General features: G+C 35.3%; 1 protein-coding gene and 1 pseudogene across 2 annotated transcripts in view; one reads left to right on the top strand and one right to left on the bottom strand.

Annotated features, from left to right (window-relative positions):
• The first annotated feature begins 6 nt into the window (after positions 1-6).
• The window catches only part of TBC1D12 (TBC1 domain family member 12), a 71,254-nt gene continuing 55,215 nt past the window's right edge, over positions 7-16,045 (top strand). The window contains exon 1 of one of the 2 annotated variants that reach the window (XM_015600023.2): positions 7-289. The gene's annotated coding sequence lies outside the window, so the exon portion shown is untranslated. The remainder of the gene's footprint in view (positions 290-16,045) is intronic. The other variant, XM_025042337.1, reaches the window with a different exon arrangement.
• Positions 5,250-5,368, bottom strand: LOC112474255 (annotated as a pseudogene).

Genomic DNA, 16,045 nt, shown 5'->3' with positions numbered 1-16,045 from the left:
GCGAGGACTTGGAGCGGGCGGGAGCCAGCGCCGGGGGTCCCGAGCAGGGCGCGTCTCTTGCCACCTCGGCTGAGAGGACTAGAGGGGGCGCAGGCGCCGAGCTGCGCCTCGGCTTCTTCGACGTGCATTTGAACTCTCGGAACACGTTCGAGGTGAGCCGCCGTCAGAGCACCCGCGACCACCAACCCGCCGCGGGGCTGCCGGAGCCCGCGTCCGCCGCGGAGCAGGGCCCCGCGGGGACCTCGGCCCGGGCTCGACGGAGCGGCAGCTTCACCGACTTCTTCGCCAGGTACAGCGCAGGCTGCGCAGGGGCTGGGGGCGGGTTCGGGCCGAGGCCGGGAGCTGGCTAAGAGCAGCTTGGGGGCCGCCTCCGTGCTGGCTCTCGCTGGCGTCAGGACTTAGCTTTGATTTGTCACCGGAGGAAGAGGAACTGAGTCTGTATTGTGCTGTCTGTAGGAGAAGTTGTGAGCTCTGTAGAGAGCTCATCTTTCTGTTCACCTGTCGGCTATAGGTTCTACCTGCCATTCATACCTGGTTTCTGTGTATTCAGGTCCTGCCAGCGTGGTAGTGCCCTGTCTATGCAGTTTTGCCTCTTTCGGAAAAGCAGACAACCTTCACCGTCCCCAATTAATGAAAAGTTTGTGCTATAAGGATTAGGGTCGGGAGTGAGGGCGGATGGCGGTATGTTTGTACAGGGGTGTGGTTGTGAAAGAGAAAGGGAAGTCATTTTGCAGAGTTGCCTGCGTGGAATCTGAATCCATTCAAGTAGTTTGGGAATTCTTGAAATCAGAAGAGGTTGTGTTTAACTGTTTCTTTCAGTGGCCTTTATTCATATGCAGTTTGGTGTGTAGAATTTGATCCCAGCCTAAAAAATCAAATTACAGTGGCGGTTTATCTAGAAAAATCCCTCTTATATACTTACGCTGGATAGGCCTCCACTTTTTTCAGCAACTTTTTAATTTTTTATGATGTTGTAAATATCATTTGACCTGCTATTCTTGAAATTAAATTATGGTGCAGGACATTGCAGATTTAAAAATGGAGCTTTGTTGGTGTGTCTGGGATAAATAGTCAGAAAATACTCATAGTAATTCACAGTAAAGAGTAAGAGCAATCTCCCTTGAGTCAGATTTTGACATGCTTCAAAAAAATGTAGAGAAGTAACCCCAAATGCTAAAATTCTTCCTTTCAGAGTTCTCTATTATTTTTTGTTCCATTTTCAAGAATCTTGACAAAAACCAGAAATCAACAAATTCTGCAGTTTAAGATATAGAGGATCATACAATTAGTGTGCTTTGTAGACAAACACAGCTTTCTGATTGTAATGAATAGTTCTTATTCTTTTTTCTACTTTATTATCCGTTATTTTTCCTGCTTGTGAAATTTACAAATAAATTATAAAGTTGTTTAAATCAAGATTGGGAAATTCTAATTTTGTGTTAGTCATAGAACAAAATATGTAGACTAGTGAGATATGCATTTGTGCTAGTAGTTGCAAAAATATACTTAAAACTTGTGGCAATATTTTAAAAGCTCTTAAGGCGAGTTAAGTATAAGTTTATGACCTTGTGTGGCCTTTGGGTATTTATTGGTTATGTTTTGATGTCAAGTGTCTGGCAGTTTTAGACCTGGAAAGGGCTTTGGAGAGCAGTAATTCAACCAGTATATGCAAAGTACTTGCTCTGTGCCACACATTGGGAATGGAAATGATTTGGACAATGGTCCTTGAGTTGGATGTAGAGTGTAGGCTAGTGGGGATTAAGTTTGAAGACATACATATGTATGCATTACAATTTATGAGTAACAACAAGGTAAATCTGTTATAAGAGGCTTTCATACTATTAACAGGAGGCAGGAATTATGATATAGTTTAAAATTTTTTCTTTAACTTTTAGGTGAATAGGACTTTAATTAATATAGCTAATTGACACTCCTAGGGCCACACTAATGATGTATGTCAGATGACTGGGTTCGAAGTCAGAAAACATAAGGTTCCTGAAGTTAATTTCTCTAAGCTTGATTTTTTTAAATTGAGATCTGAATGTAAAGATTCTAGGTGTCATTGCTTTCTTTACATAACATTGGTGGGAAAAGGCAGAGTCTGATAATAGGCACAGTTTTTATCTTAGCATTAGCCAAAACCTTAACTGGATTCTGAACACTTTAACGGCAAAGACTATGACATTCATTTCTGAATCTACAATGCCTGATGCTGGTATGAAGAACCCCACTCAAGTGGTGTTGAATTGGCAACTTGCATGGACCCTCCCTCTTTACTGTTCTCTAGGTAGTAATTTGTATCTAATAATTTTGAATAGTCTTTCATCACCCAAGCATAGTAATCAGAAATTTCCCTTGTTTCTTAAGCCTAAGAGGTTTTTTTGGTTCCTATGCACCGTTGTCATTCTCAACTCTAAAGCTCTGGGTGAGGGTTCCCTTTAGGATATCTTGCTCTAGGATGTATTCTTGTTCTTGGATGCAACCCCTACCCTCACTTCATTTTTTGATGAAGAAGCTCACTGTCTAAAGAAGGTAGTTAGTTTAGTTAGCTAATGGTAGAGCTGCGATTAGAAACCAGGATTTCTCGTTTTCAGTCCAGGTTTACATTCCATCACTATTGCTGCTCACCTGTGGCTTCTTTTCCCTCCCACCTGATTATCCTCCATCTTTCCCTTCCCACTTCCTCTCTTTTCGTTCCCTGGGCCAAAAAAAAAAAAAAAATCTATAATAGAAATAAATACTTCTAAAGAATAGCTTCATGTTTCTTTTAACAGAAGTAAAGAGGGAAACATTTTACAGCAATCTATCTATTATTACAAAGTTATGTTCAGTTTGGACACATCATTGACAGAAGCTTCATTGAGTGAGGTAGACATCTAATAAGAGAGAGCAATTTGGCCCAGGTGGGACTGCTCTAGTGATCTCCTGCTTTCCCTTCCTTCCAGATGAGTTGAGTTGTTCTGTCCCTTTTGGGGACAGAACAGGGGCTTGCTTCAGCTTTATATAGGCATCTCTGTGTTTATGGTGATTTGACTGTGGGAACTCTAAAAGTAACATTCCCTTGGCCCTTTCCTGTCTACAAAGGTCTTGAAATGCTAGATGGGTACTACTACCTCCACTGTCACCAACTCAGCAGTGAGGAGGTGAAAACAAAAACTTTTGTTTCCAGGCTAGATTTGTTCCTCAATGATCTTACTTTTTTTTTTTTTAAAGTGGCTTTGAACCATTTTTATGGGCCCTTAAAACAAATTTATGTCTTAATTGTTTTCAAGTAGAATGGATCATATTTTATATGATCCATTGTTTTCAAGTAGAATGGATCATATTTTATATACATTTCAAGTAGAATGGATCATATTTTATATACATCTATGTATATAAAAATATACATAGATGTATATTTTTAAAGGTGTATTTATAGGTGTATTTTTTTAAAAGCCATTTTTACTTTTAGGGCTTGTTTGGAATACACTGGCATAGTTACTGCTATTTAAAAATACACAGGTATCTATCTGTGTCTCCTGGTAGTGTTGGTAATTTTTATAGTCTTCATTGATGAATTAACAAGAATTTGGTGGTCTTAACAGGCATAGCCAAGTACGGAAGAAAGTATTGAAGATTTTTTTCCTTCTGTCTGAAAAGAAAATTGACTTTATAGATTCTGGAACATATAGATTCAGGTAGATTTGCATTTAATTACTGACTTTTGAAACTTCCTAAATGTTGTGGCAAAAAACTACTTTCACAGAGCCCTTTTTATTAGTTAGGCTGGATAGGGAAGACTAGACGCTCTTTTAGTCATTTCTTTTCACATTTAGGTAGTCTCTGTTCTCCCCAATATGAAAATGGTTGAGAGTATATTTTCTCTTTGTTAATTATGATATTGAGCGTTTAAAATCTTAAGTAATAATTTTTCTCAGTTTAAGGTTCTCAGAAACAACAAAATCAACCACATTTTTTTTTTTCCACCAGAATTTACACTAGTTGACAAAATCATAATTCACTCGATTGAACCATCATAGACCTCTATGGGCTTCCTTATTTGTTCCTGTGTGTATTTCTCTCAGCTGACTAAAATCAAAACTGCAGTTTCAAAACCTGTTTCTTTAAAAATTCCTTCTTCAACATCTTGATTAAGGCAAAATATTAAACTTCTGATAAGTTTTAAAAGATTTTTATGGCTTCCAAAGCAAGCAGTTTTTTAATATAGGTGTGGAATAATTATAAATAGAATGATAAAACATCAGGATCTAAATTAAAAATTTTCGTTACTATAAGAGATTATAAAAATAAATGCAAAAGTATTTTTGTGTCATTAATGGAACGCCTTTGGCATTATTTGCATCTTAATATAATTAAAATTAAAATTTTAGAAAAGCTGAAAAGAATGTGTTATTAATTGCTCTAGAATAAAAATAAAAGTGTATAGATTGTAGAGTGTTGTTAAACATTATAATATTATAATGGTGAAATTGGTTTCATTATATATCATTTCTGTTAAACCCATTATAATAATAGATCGGGGAGCCAATGGCTCAAAAGCCTATTGTAACTTTTCATTCATGTTTCCCCCCAAGATCCAGTATTTTTTCCCAAATATTTTCTTAAAAAAAACCCAAAAAACAGGAAAAACCAGACAACCACAAAACACTGTAGGGATCTACACTAAACCATTTTAAGTCCACATTTTAAGGTCAAGTACTTAACCTTAGAAATGTAGTTGTGATTTTAAGGTGGATAGTTAGCGATGTGACAATGTGAATATAAATTAGGTAGAGGTATTGGGAAACTCCAATTTTTGTGGGACCAAGATAATTTTAAGTGCTCAAACGTATTATTTTGAAATGTTAAACTAAATTAATATTTTAACAACTATATCCTGGTAATAAGCAAAGCAGACTATTAATCTCATTAACCGGAAGTTACTTGTTTGGAGTTACTTGAGCTATTTGAAATGGGCATAGAGATTTACTTTTTATTCATTCATTCATTCATTCATTCATTCATTCATTCATTCATTCATTCATTCATTCATTCATTCATTCATTCATTCATTCATTCATTCATTCATTCATTCATTCATTCATTCATTCATTCATTCATTCATTCATTCATTCATTCATTCATTCATTCATTCATTCATTCATTCATTCATTCATTCATTCATTTAGGCGAGGCAGCCCTTGGTTGACCTCACAGATTGCAAGGACCTTGTCAGGTTACAATCCCTTATTTTTCATTTTTTTTAACGCCTACAGCACCTGGTCCTCCTAGGTGGTCTCCTCTCCACGTACTAACCAGGCCCGACCCTGCTTAGCTTCCGAGATCAGATGGGATCGGGCACGTTCAGGGTAGCATGGCTGTAGACAACTTTTTATTTTTTAAAATACTTCTTATTTTAGAATAGTTTTAGATTTGCAGAAATGTTGCACAGATAGTGCAGAAAGTTCTCACATAATGCTCACCCAGTTTCCCTACTATCAACATCACATTACTGTGGTTCATTTCTCATAACTTGGAAAGCAACATTTGTACAGTAAGGCCTCACTTAACATCGTTGATAGGTTCTGCGAATTTAAGTGAAATGATGTGGGCAAAACCAGTTTTACCATAGACTAAGAGATGTAAATGAGTTGAGTCCTACAGCATCTCATCAACTTTAAAATGAAACGATGTTGAATGAAACGTTATTCTCGGACCTGCTGTATGTTACTCTTAATTAAATTTCACACTTTATTTGATATAGGATTATTGACTGAAAGGTTTTAATTTGAGGAGCAGTTGTGAAATCAGGAGATTCAGAGTCCCTTCCAGCTTCAATATACTGTGATATTGCATTACAGGAGCCTCTTGCATATACTGTTGTAGACCTCAGACATTTGCTGGCTAAATATTACAGATGTGAACTGAGTTAAAGAGGATGCTTAAAAAAAACAAGATGTTTTTTATCTGTAAAATGAGAAGGTTGCCAGAGGTAGAAATATCCCCCTTTACTCTAGATTCTACCTTCAACATTTCTTTCAGTAAGTTCTAACTGAGAGTAATCTGCCTCAGAGTAATCATGTTAAACATCAGTGATCTTTATTTAGTTTCTCATATGTAGGCAGTATAGACCAGCAGTTCTAATTTTTTTCTTTAGCAAATTATATATATTTTTTTAATCTTAAAATTTCTTTGGAATAGGAGAGAGAATGCCTAGGATAATAAGTAAATTCTAGTTAATCAATGAACTAGAATTTGAAATTAACTTTCAGACCATGAGTTATTTCTCAGAGGTTACCAGTGTTCCACTCTGGCGAACCAGTAGCCTAGTGCAGTAGTTCCTATCCTTTGTTATACTTCAAAATCTCCTAAAAGCACATGAAAAGCAATTAGATTCTGCAAAATCCACAACCCTTACCTGGTTGAATTCAGGGGACTTGCTTTTGGCAGGTGGCATCTTCAAAACTACAGGAAAGTGTAGTGGTTAAAAAGGCTGGTTCTGGAAGTTAGAGAGCATGGGTTTGAATTAGCTTACTAGCTGTGTAGTTATGGACAAGTTACTTGACCTCTGTGGACCTTAAGCAACTCATCCATAAAAAGGGGGTAATAGTGATATCTACCTCATGGAATTGTCATGAGGGTTAAATGAGATAATATTTTAAGTGCTTTGTATTATGTGGCATTTAGTGAGGATGTAAATGTTATTTATTCAAGCTGCAGCAAGACCACCACAGCCCCTTTCCCAATCCCATCACTGAAATCCACTGATTCAAAGAAAGGAAAAGACTAGAATGAATTTTGTGTATGACCTGAAGACTCTTTACACAGTTCGTGTAGTAGATTTTAAAATATAATTTGTCTCTGGGGTTGGATGAGTGTTAAAGAGGACTCTGGTATAGTGGTATCAAATTTACAGAAGTCTTGAAGCTTTGACTAGAACAAATCTGAGAAGGGACTGAAAGGCGGGAGTGTTGAGAAAGATTAAAATATTTGTATCTTTAATGTTTTAAGGAACTCCTAGAGACAGGCAAAGCCAATTTTTAAGTTTAAGTTCATGAAATGTTTAACTTGGCTTACTCATGCATTTCATACTTAGAATGTTGTAGTAGGAAAGCTTTAGGGAAGAGTGGAAACATTTGGAGATTTTGAGGTGATACATCTGTTACCCATCTCTAAATGTATTATTCAGAAAGGGAAAGTCAGTCCTTTTTGAGGCTGCATATTTCTTCCTGAGAACTCTGTTAACTATACTAAAAGTTTTTCCCAGTTAGTTCTGGTTGATATTTGCTTGGACCCTACTATAGTAATTTTTAAACTTTAGTGTTGAAAATTATGGGGGCGGGGTGGTGTAGTGTGGTGTTGTGGTGGTGGTGGTTGTGGTGTTCGTGGTTACGTTAAGCATGGAGATTCCTTGAGCCCCTGCTCCCGTTTTGATTCAGGAGACTTGGGCGGGGACTAGCAGAAATCCAAATATTTACCACATGTGTACTCTCAAGTGATTTTGATGCAGGTGGTTCCCAGACTATAATTACTGAAGTAATTGTTGATAAGCAGGTCTTTTCAGGTAATAATTGAAAGAAGTTACAACATACATTTATAGCTCAGATTGCTTTATTTATTTAAAATTGGGTCATATTTCTTTACTACGTAATTGGTGAGTATAAATAGAAATACAATAGAGAACTGATATAAATACAAATGTAAAAGTATTTTGTTAACCCTCACTAGTTGAGAAATTATCTCTGCCTAATTAAATCTTTGCTTCCTTTTTATTGGTGGGAAGGGTCTTTTACTTTGATTTTATGCTGTTTAGATTGCCATGCTTACCTGTTCTGTAAAAAGCTTTAGCTCACAAAACCTTACTCAGGTCTCTTTAATGTGCAGTCATAACTTTATCTCTCCTTATTTATAGCTTATCAAAAAGAGTGTTAATTTTCCTTCCTTCTGCTGTTGTAATTCTTTTCCATGCCTTTGCGAAAAAATCCTGCACATTACACATGGCTTATGCCCCTCCAGAATTTGCTGCTTCAGCCTTTCTTGGACTTATTTCTGTGGCTGAAAGAAGAAAGAAGGAAACCCATGTGACTGTCTGGGTTTTCAGCAGGCTCTTTCCTGTAATTAAGAGAAGTTCACCTTAGGAAACCAAGCTACAAGTTATGCTCCTACTTAAAGCTAGTTTGGCAGTGAACTTGGTAATGTGTTTAATTTACTTTTGAATTTTGTTATTGGTTTCTTTTTAATTTGAATTTTATTTTGAGATACAGTTCTTGGTTAAAAATATTTCCATCTGCCTGTCTCTAACCCCACACAGATTAAAATATTTTAAGTTTGGAACTGAAAATGATAGTTTTGAAATAAAGTTATGTGCTGTTTTCTCATACTTTCCTAAATACTGTAATGTACAACTACTCATCATACATTGGGCATTATTTAGATTTTCCAAATCTGGTTTTCATCTAGACTGTTTGTAGTCATTTTCTAGTCAAGTAGGGGAAATGCTTTTCTGTTGTTGTTCTAGGAAAAAGTTATCCAAACACTACAACATTTTTTCGTTGTTGTTAGAAAAACATAAAATGCTCATATTATCTGCTTTTGAAAAGCAGGGCAGGGAATATAAAATAAAACTAAAGATAAATACTTTGTTTCCATACTATTCCGGTTAAGGTGGTAAGAAAGAAGATAAAGGGTATGGAGGTATGATTAGAGACAGGAGAAAGAGAGAGGAGTTTGAAGAGGTTTGTATAGAGCAAAAATGCTGGAGAGAATAATTGTTAGCTGGAAATTAGCTCTGTACTTTGACCTGTGGGCTTCAGATTATCTTTGTGTTTATTTTTTCTATTTTCAGGGCCTTTGTGGATGTTTCTGGCAATTTCTTTCCTTGAAGATATCTGCAGTGCCCCTACCTCTTAACTTCCCTAATGTCTCGGTGCCCTCATAGCCTAACTTCACTTGCCTATAATCGTGCAAGTGAAATATTTTTTAATGACAGTTGGTATATATAAGGCTTAATTTAGGCTTTAAAAGTTCAGGTTGTTAGTATGATAGATTCAGGTTATTAAAAAGTACACGTATCAAAGGGCAAAATAAATGCAAAATACAGTTTTACACAGTGTATTCTTACTTGAGTTCCAGTGCTAAAAGGAAAATTTCTCTTACAAGCACCATGGTAAATCTAGCAAACAATTAAAATCTCCCTCACCTATGAGGAGAAAGTTAGTTGTTATTATCAGAAAGATATACTGTGTAGAAATTTAAGTTCTGAAGTAAGTTATTGAAGTTTTAAATTAGTAAAAGGTCTCAACTAAGTAGTTTTTGGATTTTGGAAGAGTGATAGAATTTATGTTGCTTTTTTTATTTACATGGCCCTTGACCCTCCTCATTCTATCTCTGTTGGACTGACTTTTAAACTTCGTTAGTACTACCTAGAATTAAAAACGTTGATAATTCTTGGGTATTGTTTGATAATTCTTGGGTATTATTTGTTATGATTCCAAATTGGGAGTTGAGCACAAAATTTGTATCTAAAGACTAATAAAATAAACTTTTTGATAATTATTATATAACATAACCGGCACAACAATTAAATATATAACTAGAGGATGATGTCTATCTTTGTAATATAATCCCAGAAGCACATTAATATAGTCAAAAATAGTCGGACAGTGATTAACTTTTAATATTAGGCATACTAATAAAATAGCTGAGAATTATGCTGCATGAAGGAAAAATTTTAGAAGACAACCACTATAAAACTTTCTTGGGTAAAAGATTAACTAGCTCCATGTTTTAATGAATACATGATAGTTTTGCTCTTATATGAGACCACCAAAATATAATTTTTTGATTTAGTTCTTTGTTGATAGAAATATCATAACACCATGTAGGACAAAAAAAGACAATTACTTTGGTCAGGAGAAAGATTTCAACTGTGCTACTGGAAGGTAGGATCTGTCATAGGTTCTGTCATAGGTTCTATCAATTCAGGAAGTACTTCTAGGTTAGACATGAACAGAATGTCAAGAAAACAAAACAAAGTAACAAGAACAACAACCCTAGAGCTAAGTTTCTGCTGCTTTATTCTTAGAGAGTTTTTAGGCACCCAATGGATATTGTTTAGCCTGTTTGAATTCTTTCACTAACAAGGAGCTCAGTTTCTTAAAGGCAGCCTACTGTGGTTATTAATTGTTAGAAGGTTCTTTATGTCGCAGCCCAGTGTATCTCTTTGTAATGTTCTTAGTCCTAATTTGCCCTTTAGAGCCATAAAGAACAAGTCAGTTCTTTTACAGATTTTCCTTCAGAAAGTTAAAGATTGCTATGGAACCATTTTTTTGTTTGTTTGTTTGTTTTTGGACTCTCCTAGCTAAGCATATACAATTTTGAGTTAGTTTGCAATTTTCTTACCATTTATTCATTCACAAATGCTATTGAGTCTTATGTAAATGAATCAGTAAGGAAATTAGATGATGGAATATTAATAAATTTAAGATGGGGGAGTTATATAAATCAATACTTACAATATTACCTGATTAGTGCTATAAAAGAAGCTATAAGGACGCATCAGTAGAACCGAAGGAGTGATTAACATTGGGGTGGGAAGTAGGGAACTCTTCACGGATGGGGAGGGTTTGGATTGGAATAAGACTGAGGTCAGTAAACGCACACAACAGCATATACAAAATTTGTAGATGAAATAGCAGTAGCACTTCTGGGACTGCAGGTGCTCATTAGTATGATTATCTTTAGGGCAGGAGAGGTAGAGTGTCAAAAACAGGAAAAAAGATTGGGACTAAATAATGAAGGGGTTTGTGTGATAGAACTAAGCAATTTGAATTGATTCCATGAGAGATGGCAGTGCATTGGACCTTTGATGGGTTTTTAAAACGTGGTCAACATGCTTCAGATTGTGTTTTAGAACAGTGACTCTTGTAGCAGTGTGGCACATGCTTTGATACTTGAGAAACTGGGGCTTGGATACACTTGTGGTAGTTTATTGGTGCTTGTCAGTCTCTTTATTAATATGTGATATCCAGATAATTGATTCAAATAACATTAAATTTAATCCCTGCTTGAGGGATAGCTAACAAATTGACATTTGCTTTTACCAGTACCCTTTTTGTGAAGCTTTAATGAAGGTAAACTTTGAATCTGATTTTTGTTTTGAGAGAAGTGGGATGGTATGAAAATAGAGTCATGTGACGCATTATGGGTACCATGTTTTTAAAGGAATTTGATGAGGAAGAAAAAGAGCCAGAATAGCTATTAGACTAGTTGTTTTGCTGTCATGGATCAAAAAGGAAACAACTTAAGAGAAAACTGTAAAATCAAGTATTTACATCCAAGACTTGCACATGTTCCATGCACAAATTCTATACATTGCTTTGTAAAAATAGGTGGTGGCAGTATACCCATCAGCCATTTTTGAGGAGTGAATGAGGTTAAGACAGAGTATTGAGGCTTTCATAATTACTTCTATGTATATGTGTCTCTTCTAAGATGCAAATCCCCTGGACATAGGGAACATGTCTTTTTTGCTTTTCTTTGTCTCTGCATAGAGACATATAGCTTAATATATAATAATAACACAAAGATTTATTGGATTAAAAACTTTTTTAAAGGTACCAGCACTCGTATAGCCAAATGATTGGAATTTTTGATGTGGTCACTCTGGGAGGCTCTTCACTTATTACTTTAGTGGTATCATTTCTCAGAGTATATTTGGTACCTGTCTTTGGGAGATGTTCCTGTAGGAGAGAAATCAATTGTCCAATGTAAGATAGAACTGAAGAACTGAAAGTTGAAGGGGAATCATAGCTGAAATACATTAGGAAGGCAAACTAAGCAAGTTCAGTTGTATATTAACTGTAATAAGAACTCCAGTATCCTATGTATAATAGATTCACTCCTAAGCAAATAGTTAGACATAATATGTAAATAGTTGAATTTTGTACAAACAGGCATAAATGATTTCACACCTGGTACTCTTTTCAAGGAATAAATAAAGTCAGAGACTTGGGGTCTGCCATCCTTAAATTTGGTCATTTTTAGGTGAGACTAGCTATATCAGTTCAATTTTGATGAAGCCTAAAATTCTTGTTACTAGTTTGCAAAGCAGTCCATATTTAAAAGGACTGACTTAATAGTTTGCAGTAAAATCCATATACAGCATCTGTAACTGACAATGTTATAATGTAAAAGAAGTGTTGAACTTTGTATTATAAATATTACCTTAATGCTGCTGCTAGTTTTGAAGTATCCTTTATACTTTTCCACTTGTGAGGTAAATATTTTCTTTAGCTTTTCCAATTAGTAAAACAAATTACTATCAGTTTCAGTAGTAGATATGTCTAGCTTTTTCTTGCACTCTTTTTATAGTTTGATCTTTTTATTAATAGCAAACATCTTGTCATTTAATTCATTCTTAGGAGTCCATACTAAATGAAATTTTTTTACTGTCAGTGAAGTTTTTAATAATTTTAATACATTAACCTGTATTTTAGATTTGCTAAAACTTAAAAACAGCTCATCTAGAATAAACAGCTTTCGATATGAACAATCATTTTTGTATTTTGTTTAAAAAGCCTTAATCAGTGGAATTTAGTTTTCTACTTAATATATTTAATACCAAACAGCCAGATAGATTTCCTTGAAATAGCTCTTATTTTATAAAAATCTGTGGTTTAGCTATGGTTTTGGTTTGGCATACTTATTCCTACTGAAAGACATGAGTTTAATCTGTTAAATTAAACTGGCAACCATATTTTAAAAACTGATAATTGGAATTTCAGTATTAGAAACCTTTTACAATTTTTTTTTATTATGGTAAAATATATATAACAAAATTTACCATTAGTGACATTTAATACATTCAGTGTTGTGCAGTCATCATTGCCGTCTAGTTCCAGAATATTTCATCACTCCAAAAGGAAACATCATACCCATTAGCAGTCACTCTCCTTCCCCGAAACTCCCCAACCCTCTAGCAACTGTAATAGGAACTGCCAGCTGTTTTCCATAGCAACTGCACCATTTTACATTTCCACCAGGAATTTTTTGAGGGTTCTGGTTTCTCCACATCTTCTCCAACACTTATCATTTTCTTTTTTTTTTTTTTTTTAAGTTATAGCCATTCTAATGGGTATGGAGTAGTAGTTTATTGTGGCTTTGATTTGAATTTCCCTAATACTAATAATGTTGAGCATCTTTCCATGTACTTGTTGGCCATTTGTATGTCTTCTTTGGAGAAATGTTGCCCATTCAAGTCCTTTGCCCATTTTTAATTGGGCTGTTTGTATTTTTGTTGTTGTGTTATATGGGTTCTTTATATATTCTGGATACTATACCTTTATCAGATACATGAATTGGAAGTATTTTCTCTAATTCTTTAGCTTGTCTTTATACTTTCTGGATTTAAATTTGGTTTATTATAGTTTTAAGTATGTGTAACTTTGTTTTTACTTTAATAGGGGAACTAAGATTTGTATGTAGCTATTCAGAGCACAGAGGCTGGAAAGTCCAGAATTCGTGAAAAAGAGTACAGTTTGGCTGATATGTTAGGGTTTATGTTAGTTATAAGGAACAGAAGCCCACTTAAGCTACCTTAAATGAAGGAAAGTTTGCTGTAGGCATGTACTAGGCATCTTGTGGACATTGTGAAGATAGAAAATATAATATACCCAGGCTACAGAACATTGGAACATTGGTTTCTCTGCCTTTCAAGAGTTGTTTTTTTCTCATCTCTTTTCTGTCTCCTAGTTGTTCAATATGTGGTTTCCACCTGCAAAAATACTGTAAAGCTGCTCCAGCTTTATATGATTTATCAGTTCAAGCATCTACTGTCTTGACTGAGTCAATCTCTAAGTCTTCTATTTAAAAACCCCGAGAATCTGATTGTCTTAGCCTATGTATGAATTTGTCCCTGTTTTATCAGCAGTCCTATCTAATCAGCACTCACTGAGAGGCAATACCATAAGATATAAAAATGGTCACTTTGGGGTTACTACTTCAGTAGGGATTGGGTCAAAGGCACTGTCAAAGAAATGGGAGTGGATTGTAGGGATGCTAAAGCCTCATATATTTCTCTTAATTGTACAAGGAGTAGTAGGAAATGATGTTGGAAAGATAATTTGGGTCCAAATTGTGAGGAGCCTTAATGCTAGGATTAGGATTTGAAGGCAAGGAAATGAAATGCTCTATTCTTTCCTACTTGTATATTGTCATTCTAGCCAGAATGAGTTATCTGTCATTCTTTTCCTCTAATTTCTATTTGTCTGACTCTTTCCTTGATTCATTCAGCAAGCATATTTGAGCACTGACTACATAGCAGGAAAAGAAGGAGGTAGAATAAGGCTTTTCTGGTGCAGCCAGTGATGACGACATTGTAAACATAAATTGAAATGCTACAGTGTGATGCTGGCAGGGAACATGAGATGGAGAAAACAAGATTTACTTCTCTGGCACTAAATTTGGCTTGTGTAAGTCAATCTTCAGGCTCATTTCAGTGCTTTACAGGGATTAGAGGAGAGGGTAACTACAAAGAGGTAACGTGATGGAGTTTTTGCAGTGATGGAACTGTTCTGTACCTCAATTGTGGTGGTAATTACACAAATTAAACGTGGTAAAACTTGTAGAACTGTACACAGTAGAAAGACAGCCAATTTTTATTGTAGTAGTTTAAAAAATAAAATATTTACTGGGTATTTTAAATACTTTATATGCAGGGCATTGTGAAGGTTACACAAATCTCATTTTCAATGCATTTATAATTAAAAGTGGTATTCAGATCAGTTAAGGTAGAAAGTGAAAAGTATCAGAAGAGTATGATTCCTAGAACTAGTGACTTTATAGAGGAGAAAGCTTCATAGAAATAATGGCTCACCAGACTATACTCCTCCGTAAGACTAATGCTGTAGACTGAATGTTTGTTTGTGTTGCCGCAGCCCTCAAATTCATATGTTGAAACCTGATCCCCAGTGAGATAGTATTTGGAGGTGGAGCTTTTGGCAGGCACTTAGGTCATGAGGGTAGAATCCTCATGAATGGGATTAGTGCCCTTCTAAAGGAGACCCCAGAGAGTGCTCTTGTCCCTCCCACCATGTGAGGACACATTTAAAAACTGGTGGTTTATGAACCAGGAAGTGGGGTCTCACCAGACACTGAATCTGCCAATACCTTAATCTTGGCCTTCTCAGCCTCCAGACTGTAAGAAAAAAGTTTCTGTTGTTTATAAGCCACTAAGTTAATCATATTTTGTTATAACAGCCAGATCCTACTAAGACAACTAAGTTTGAGGACAAAAGTGATTTTTTTTTCTGTAGTTCCCCCAAATTAGCAGACTTTCTTTCATTCATGAGCTCAAGCACAGCACTGGAGATACAAGGTGATCATAGAGCTCATATTCTAATGCAGAAGATAATATCTAAATTTTCAGAATTGTCTTGGCTATTCAGTTCCTTTGCCTTTCTGTATTAATTTTAGAATCAGTTTATTTGTATCTAAGATAATCCTTGTTAATTGGGGAGAATTTGACATCCTTACTACATTGAATGTTCCATTTCTTGAACACGGTGTGTCTCTCCATTTATTTTGGTCTTTTTTGATTTCCTTCATCAGTCTTTTGTAGTTTTTAGCATACACATCCTGCTCATGTTTGGTTAGATTTATATCTATTTAATATTTTTTTAATATATCATTAAAAAAATGCTATTTAAAAAAATTTTCCAGTTTCTAATTATTCATTGCTAGTATATAGAAATATGATTGATTTTTGTTTGCTTTGTGTCTTGTAGCCATTTTAATAAACTTATTAGTTCTAGGAGCTTTTCTGTGGATTCTGTGGGATTGTTTATCTAGCCAATAATGTCTGTAAATGCGGAAAATGTAATTTTTTTCTTTCTAATCTATGAGACTTATTTTTCCTGCCTATTGCACTGGCTAGGACTTTCAGTATGATTTTGAATGGAAGTGATGAGAGTGGACAGCCTTGTCTTGTTTCTGATCTCTAAAACATATGGTCTTTCGTGATTAAGTATGACATTAGACATTAGCTGTAGGGCTTTTTTTTTTT

Source organism: Pteropus alecto, unplaced genomic scaffold, assembly GCF_000325575.1.
Source record: "Pteropus alecto unplaced genomic scaffold, ASM32557v1 scaffold88, whole genome shotgun sequence".
In the NCBI taxonomy this organism is placed as follows: domain Eukaryota; kingdom Metazoa; phylum Chordata; class Mammalia; order Chiroptera; family Pteropodidae; genus Pteropus; species Pteropus alecto.
This window is presented reverse-complemented; position numbering and strand designations above follow the sequence as displayed.